At 36.6% G+C, this 8899-nt stretch overlaps 1 pseudogene; it reads right to left on the bottom strand.

The window, feature by feature from the left end:
- Positions 1 to 7525: 7525 nt before the first annotated feature.
- On the bottom strand, positions 7526 to 8226 carry LOC148677754 (uncharacterized; annotated as a pseudogene).
- Positions 8227 to 8899: the final 673 nt, after the last annotated feature.

Below are 8899 nucleotides of genomic sequence, written 5' to 3'. Positions count from 1 at the left end.
GATTAAACTGAAACATTAGCATGGCCCAGTAGGTGTCCGATTAAATACGCATTCTCCTTGCTGCACTGCATCAGGAGCTCTGGCTAGACAGAGCAAATGGAAGAGGATGAATCAGGGGTATCTCTCTTTAGAATTTTTTTGTCGTGCTTTTAACATTAAGAAAATCAATGTTAACTAGATTGAACCCATTCGCTGCAGAGCTTTCTGGTGTTCAATTATGGATCTAATGCAGATCATTACCTAAGCAACAACGTTATGTTACTACCCTAGCATAGACTTGGCTGGATATACACAATTTATATGAATTTATGAGACTGAACCTTAAAATAGAAAATAAAAAGTAAAGCTGTAAAAAGCTAACACATGCCACTATTGCAAAGTGAATTTTCCTATCTAAGTATATATACTGCATATAACATATTTGCATATTACACTTTGAGCTAAAGTCAACACTATGAGCATCTAATCATGAATATACACTAATAATACCAGTGGTACAAAGGCAAAGTTGTCTTATGCAGTAAACCAATTCAATTGAAAATCCTTGGAGAAATGTATACTGCTGCTTTATCTTATGGATAACATACAGTTTTTATATGAAACTGACAATTTTTTTCATCTCAGTTTTAAAATTCAAATCCTAGGTATCATATTTAAATTTGCATAAGCATTAAAATAAAGATTGTGTTTCCTTGTTACGCTTGTTCTCCATGTTCCTCACACCATGGTGGTACTGTACAGTAGGTATGTATTGTAGAAGTAAACTCTATCTGGGGTAAACCTGAAGTACCCCAGCACTACAATCAGACCTTCAGATTTCTACAACGAAAAAGGCTCCTGAATATAACAGCCCAGAGTAACTTTTTCATCGCTTATTAGAATGTTTTTTTAAATGTGAAAAATCATTTAAAACAGGTAGGATTACTTTGATCATTCTCATTTCAGTCAATTTCAATGGGATACCTGATTCGTTTTTTGCCAGTTGTGTTTGTCCCTAATTATTTATACAAGACAAATCAAATTATTATGTATTCACTACCACAAGTACTGTACCTCCACAGTACATGCTTTTTGTTCAATGTGATTAACTTATAAAGGGTCACCTGTATGCAACTATTGATATGATTCAGCTGCGAAGACCAAGAAACTTAAATTAACTCAGGAGTGGAGTTGTATAATGGCACAGATCAGGAGAACAGAGGGTATAAAACGTTCTTAATTTCTCTTTGAGCACAGTAAAGTTGATTATTAAAACATGGACTGCACCTGGACACTAGAGTCAGGCATGCAAGGTTGAAACTGATTAGGAATTCAACTGTGAGGCCAATGGAAAGTTTAAAACAAATATAGAGATCAATTGTTACAATAGGAGAAAATGGGTCAACAATATCCCGTCACTCCAAAACATTGGCCTGTATAGAAAAGTGGAAATCTAATTTGAAATCCAATTTGCAGTTTGCAACAGAGCATTTAAATTATACTGCAAGTCTGTAGCAAAAGGTTTTGTGGTCAGACAAGACAAACTTGGATCTTGTTGGCCAAAAGTGTTGAATTTGACGCAAACCTAACACAGTGCATCACTCAGTCAATATCATCCCTACTTTTGAACATAATGATGATGCACTCATGTTAAAATTCCGCTTCTCATCAGTAGGGACTGGGTATCCTGTGATACCGATGGTAACATAAATGGAGTAAAGTACCAGTAAAATCTGAAAACCTTCTTCAGACCTAAAACTGGACCTAAAAGTCACCAAAGCACAAGCCCAAAGCTACAAATGGAGTGGCTTAAAATAAGAATGTGAATGTTCTTGAGTGTCCTAGTCAAAGTCCTGTCTAAAATCTTAATGAGAATGTGTGGAAATCCTTGGAACTGCTGTGCATTAGCAACTTTAGAGAGCATGAGCAAATCTGCCAAAGTGAATTGGCAAAAATTGCACAAACTGTTCTGCAAAGCTGGTACAGACTCTACTAAAATTACTTTCATCTCTAATGCCTGCCATACTGTAGGTGCTTCCATCAAGTATTGAGTTCACGGGTCTGAATACTTATGCATCCTATTAATTTAAGTTTATTTGAATAATTTGCAAGGCACTATGCATGTAGTGTATATAAAATATTATTATATGTACTTCTTCTGAAAGTATATTTATTTGTGCTGTTGAGACTGTCTCTAACAGCTTGGGCTTTGAATTCTTGGTAGAATGTGTTACCAACATTTATATTAAAATGTAGAACACATTATGCATTTCTGTTTTCTGTCAAGCTGCTACAAATAGTATTGAACCTTTTCAGAAACAATTTTGCTTATTATTATAAATCCATTTGTAATTCATTTTGTTTTCTGCAATGGGTGTGTTTTACTATATGTTTTAAATATAGTGTATAAAGTATATCGATTGACCACCCAGGCAGTGTATACTAAATTAGAAATAATTTAAAATTGATATAAGAAAAGCACTAAAAGGAGCAATATCATAAAGATTGGTTCACTTTACTTGTTGAACCTAGTCTGGCTCCTTCTGAGTCACGTTTCCCAAATGTTTCTTGTAACTTGGCATCTGTTTCTTATATCTCCACATTTAATGGCTGTCACCTTTCGTAATATGGTCATTTTCCTGTGGCCACAATATTTTTGCTGTAGATAAGAAACAAAGTGAGGAATTATTTTTGTTTTTACAGAGGTAATTCTATGGTGTAGGCTGTTGAGAATGTCCTGCTGCCTTCAGCCAGCTGTCCAGTTGGGAGAAGCCAATTAATCAGCTGACAGTTTAAAAACCAGGAAGTAGATTCTTCAAATTTCTATCAATTATCTGTTATCTGTTGAGAGAGAAGAAATTCTCTGCTACATGCTGTACAGGCCAGCCAACTGATCATGTGAGAAATGTCACATTTTGTTGATGTGACCATGGATTATGGGAACCTGAAATTGTATGAGTTTTGAATTGTATAATTATAGATTTTTGAAAGTGTGTTTTGTGGAAAACAGTGGGCAGCTTAACAGCTTTGTTGTTGACAGGACACAGGAAGAATTTTATTTAGAAGTTCAATCAGGAGTTTTTTCTTTTTGCTTTATTTTGTAATGTTTTCATTTTCCCTCATGTTATAAATAAAGAGGACTTTTTTTGTACCATATGGCTATGTGTGATGGCTGTTTTCCTGGGACAAGCCTATTAAAAGGCCATTTACTATGGTATCCCAGCCATTAGGTGTCACACAATATCTATAGAGTCTACCAATGTTACTAGAATAATTAGAAAGATGAGGCAGAATGTCATCGGCATGATGTTTAAGCTCTCGTGTGTTACTGGAGCTAAGGGTGATATTTTATGTAATAGCCTCTGCCAATATTCCTACTAAAGAACAAACAATAGTAGTGATAATATACAGTATAAGACTGTTAGGTACTTCTGCAGAGTACGTAATGAATTATAACATTGATTCAGCTTGCATATAAATGTCCTAAACCAAAGAGGCCTAGAGAAGTTTGTCGATAGTTTCAGCCAAAAGTCTTCTCTGCACCTACAGAAAACATGGAGAGATGCCTGATGCAGAATATGAAAGGTGTCAAATGATATACAGTAGCAAGCAAACCAATACTTCAAATGTATGTCTGGTCATGACGTATTATGTGAAACCGACACATTTACTGTATGTCTCCATCTAATTCAATAAAGAATATAGATGAGATAATTCTGCATTTCTGCAAATATCTTATAACATTCTTTTGGGTTTTGTCTTTATTAAGAAGAATCAGTTTTTTTAACTCTTTGAAAATAGATATTTTACAATGCAGAGTTCAGTATTAAAGATCGCCTGCATACATGTAGATTGAAGCTGTATTTTTAACTCCTACTGAAGTTATAGGAGCATCCAAACATTAACAGTTTGGAGTAGATCAAGAGTTGATTGAGATCAACAGATTAGGAGTTGATTAAGGTCATTTGAGTAGGTTTACAAATTCCTTGATCTTGGTCAAATCTCTGCTTGCTTCAAAAATGTAGAAGTGAAAAAACATCTGAGATAACTCGTCAGGGCTAATTTCCTCATTTGAAGTTAGACTCTTGTCCTGTCTCAGGTTTTTGCAAGTAACATACAGTATATTACTGTAGCACATTCAGCACGATCATAGTTGAGCTGCCTTGTATTATGTATTAGAAATCCTGCTCAAGTGCTTCTGAGATTTTTAATCCACTTTTCAGATTTCTTATTGCACAAAAGCTCAGCTTCTTACTGTAAAATAGTAGTTTTGTGCTGACAAATCTACTTACTGCCTCTTTTGTTGAGATTAAGAGCAAAATCAGATCCCCGAATTATACATGTACAGTACAGTAGTAACATATTGTAGTATACAGTAAATAATGAACTACAGTAGTTCATTTTATATTTCTATTCATTATGAATAGCATTAATAAACGGTTCCCAGAACTATGTTAAAGAAAGTATTTGCAGCATTTCCATTCTAAAACTTTAGTTTTGCATTGTTTTTGTGCATGTATAGAAATGCATGTTATTTCATATTTGCACTGAAAAGTGTGAGTAATCTGTTCGGCAATTATGTTAGGAAAGCACAAAAATAATTTTATTTTTTATTATTTAATGTGTATTTTATATTGTGTTTGATTATTAAACGGTTCAGTGTAGGGTGATGAAATGTGCAGGATTTTTAATACTGTGCAGTATTTATAAATTCATTCAAAAAAGTAATTCTCTCTTTCAAAAGTTCAATGTATTATTTACTATAGTGTGTATGATTAAGTGAATGCTATTTATGATGTTTAATTTGTTTAATTTATTGGGTTTTAAATCATGTTTTCACTCATTTATTATTTCAGTTACTGTATCTCCCTCTATATTAAGAAGGGTTCTACCTCATGGACTGCTTAGCTGCTGCTACATTGTCTTTATATTGTCTTTATTGTCTACATTGATACTTACCTGGCAGTGGAGATACCTTGATCAAGAAGGAGGTTTACCCAGGGCGAGGCTTGGCCATTGCACTCCAGCTGTGCTGACCCCTGCGATCATAGTGATGATGTAGCGCTTTTCTGGACACTCCACTCAAAGCGCTTTACAGGTAATGGGGACTCCCCTCCACCACCACCAATGTGCAGTTTCCACCTGGATCACTAGGTACAACTCTACTCTTCTACTCTTGAAAAGAGTTGTCCGGTGTCCTTGCTAAACTTCCCATTGGCCCTTACCAATCATGCCCTCCTAATAATCCCCATCTATGAATTGGCTTTATTACTCTATTCTCCTCCCCACTAACAGCTGATATTGTGAGTGTTCTGGTGCACTACGGCTGCCATCGCATCATCCAGGTGGATGCTGCACATTAATAATAATAATTAATAATAATTGCTTACACTTATATAGCGCTTTTCTGGACACTCCACTCAAAGCGCTTTACAGGTAATGGGGTCTCCCCTCCACCACCACCAATGTACAGCATCCACCTGGTGGTGGTGGAGGGGAGTCCCCATTACCTGTAAAGCGCTTTGAGTGGAGTGTCCAGAAAAGCGCTTTATAAGTGTAAGCAATGAATTAATTAGTTTATTTATTTATCACTTGCTCTCTACCCCCCACCATGATTAGCATACAAACCTGTTAACCACCAAAGGGCAACAAACCCTGTTGAGCCTGCATTTCTCACCTTCTCACTCACCATCACAGCTGGATAAAATATTGGAGGTTCACTGCAATCTCATGAACAGTAATTCTCTGCATGTGTTCATGCTAAGACTAACTTGCAGTAAATTTAGGTTGTGTAAAGACTTGCAGGACAGAACTTGCATAAGTCAAGAAAGGGGTGTGCACTTCTCCACGTAATTGTCAGGATCGGAATCCCTCCACTTAAGGGCGCTCCAGCCCTTCCTTGTTAGTTTAATCTCCCGCACCTGTTCCCTGTTCCAGACCCTTTTCAGTTCCCCCTTAAAAGCCAGATGCTGACGCTAATCCGGGCTCTGAATTGGTTCCCGCATTATGTGAGCCCGGGACCTGGATGCGCCTGGCTTCGTTATGCTTTTAGTTTCAGTTTCTTGTTCCCGTTCCCGTGCCCCCTGCCAGTCCCAACCCGGTTCTGGATTTTAATCGTCTCTCTCAGATGGATCACCTGGCCTTGGACTTTTGCCCTGTTTTTGGATTTCCCTTTTGTCTCATCCCAGGATCGTTTGCCTCGGCAACACCTCCCCCCGACCACCAGCACTCCATGGACACGCCCCCCCTGTTTTCATCCCTGTATCCTGTATGCCTTTTTTCCTCATGTTTTCTCACTCAACCCTGGATCGTGTTGTCTGCACAGGGTCCGGAAAGAACTCTCCCTGACAGTAATATGCCTTTTATAACATATTATTTTAATAGTGGGCTTCCATATGATTGAACAATAAGTACAAATTTAATTTATGAAAAATCAACACAAAATCAGACCATCCAACAAGAAAATCGACAGTCTGTAATTCTCCCATGACCGTCATTACCTGACCAAAAGCAAAAGTTTATATTCTGTGATTTTTAGCCAGGAAATTAACAGAAGCCCTAAAATGCAAAATAACACCCAGCAGTCATGACGTTCCAGAGCATCAGTGCTATTATTACAAAAGAAAATCACTTTCAGATCTACAGTAACTATACATTTTCCTATTTCACTGAGTCAGAGGACCTCTTATGCAGAGAAATCCACTTGAAAATGCATTCCAACAGCTGGATTATTGATGAGAGAACAAAAGAACACAAATAAATAATCAAAAATATTGAACTTCAAAATCTAAAGTGTATAATATACTGTACATGTTGGTTCCATGAATCTCAAGAGATCTGCTTTATATGTTGTTGAACAGATTGGATTAGCCATCACGAATTATCTTTAATTCGACTGGATAAAACACTCTAAACTGAACATCGGTGAAGGGATTTCAGGGAGAAACATTTTCAGCATTGTAAAGCAAGTGGAATAATCTAAACTTCAGTCATGCCTTTATGTCACACTCAAATTTCCAGTTTCCAAGTTCCACTTGGTTATTATTATTATTTGTATTATTATTATTAATATTATAGCATGGGCAGATGGAATGCTGGGAAATATATCACTTTGCATTGAAATTACTCTTTTCATTATTTATAGCTTTTAATTTATTTCAGAAATATTTCATGTATTGGCAAATTATTATCAGTACATTGTGCCCACCAGTACTTACACCACTACCTTTAATGTCTTATATTTACATTAACTTATCTGTAAAGGAATGTTGTTTTGATTAGAAGGCAAAATGTTAAATGTTTCTTGAAGAAGTTTAATGACATTTTAGGAGTTTTCTGAAATTGCATAACTGATTTTCAGCACACGGATGCTCTCACTTCATAAAAAAATGTTTAAGTATCTTTATTTTCAATCTGCTTACAGTTATATGTAAACTTTAACACCAAGGATTTTAATCATATCATTTATTTACAAAACCCGTTTTTTTTTCTGCAAGCTGCCAAAAGCAATCACATTTATTATAGTCTCTTCTTCGCATTTTCCCACTTATGTGGGGTCTGCTTGTTTGCAACGATTTTTCCACTTCATACGGTCTGCGGCATCTCGGCAGGTGACTTTTGTGAGGCGCATGTCGTCTTTCAGCCGATCCAGCCAGCGCGTAAATGGTCGTCCACGGGGCCGGCGATCTTTGCCATTGATGTGTCATTGCTGCGGAGCACGTGTCCATACCATCGCAGGCGGGATTCCCTCATCTTCTCAGTGACTGGGGCAACTCTGAGTGTTTTTCGCACCCCTTCATTCATGACATGGTCTAGTCTTGTCAAGCCGAGGGTCCATCGTAGCATCTTCATTTCCATCATATGCAGTGCCTGTTCATGTTTCTTTGACGTTGGCCAGTATTCAATTCTGTATAGGGCCACTGGTCTGACCATTGAGCGGTAGACTTTGGATTTTAGGCGTAAAGGGATCTTCTTGTCGCATAGTACTCCAGTGACCTGCCGCCATTTCATCCATGCGCCGCTGACTAGCGTCATGGCGTCTTGGATGGTAGTGCAGTTGGAGTTGACACATGAGCCTACAGTAGGTACTTGAACTGTGTCACTTTGTTCAGTTGGACCCCACCAGCTGCGATTGTGCCATTGGTTTGATTGGTTTGATTCCAGGTACTCCGTCTTCTTGATGTTCAATTTCATCCCGAATCGTTCAAGGCGTGTCTTCCACTCCTGTACTTGTTGTTCGAGGCCGTGTCACGTTTTATTATTAAATTTTTATATTTAATATTTATTTATTATAGTCAACTATCCTAAATATTCGGAATCCATCATCTTCAAGGGCAATGGATTGTACTGTGCAAAGTTATTTCAGTGATCATTACTAATGTGATTATTTCTAATGTTTAACATACTTTACAGTAAATGTCTATTCTTAAACTAAAATTCTGTTTATTTAGACTAGAACATGCTTTGTGCACTAATGGCAGTGATGGCAGTATTTGATAAATGCAATCAGTACTCAGATTGAAATATCCTACTGTACACTTGTTTTCAATGAAAACAAATAGCCCACTTTTAATTGGTGTAGTGTGTGCTTTCAGTTCATGTGGGCTGTTTTTAAACTGAAATCACTTTAGAACAAAAATTATTCGAAAATAACTTCTAAAAATGGTAAAGATATAAAAGAGAAAAAACAGTAGTAAAAATATAAAAATAGATGACTGCACATTAACTTTCTTTATACATAGGCTTTGGGACAAAATGTGAAGAAAAAAATAATTGAGAAATTCTTAATATCACATCTTTACATATGATGGTTATTCATACTGGCTGTTTAACATAGTGAACACAGTCACAGTCCTTGGAGAGTTTGTTTCATTGATAGAATGTTACTTAGAAAAGGCAAGAAAACAAAACTATTTTTCTT

The sequence above is a fragment of the Lepisosteus platostomus genome, chromosome 1 (genome assembly GCF_059453375.1).
Source record: "Lepisosteus platostomus isolate fLepPlt1 chromosome 1, fLepPlt1.hap1, whole genome shotgun sequence".
Lineage (NCBI taxonomy): Eukaryota > Metazoa > Chordata > Actinopteri > Semionotiformes > Lepisosteidae > Lepisosteus > Lepisosteus platostomus.
The sequence above is the reverse complement of the archived record's forward strand: the minus strand, read 5'-3'. Positions and strand labels throughout refer to the sequence as shown.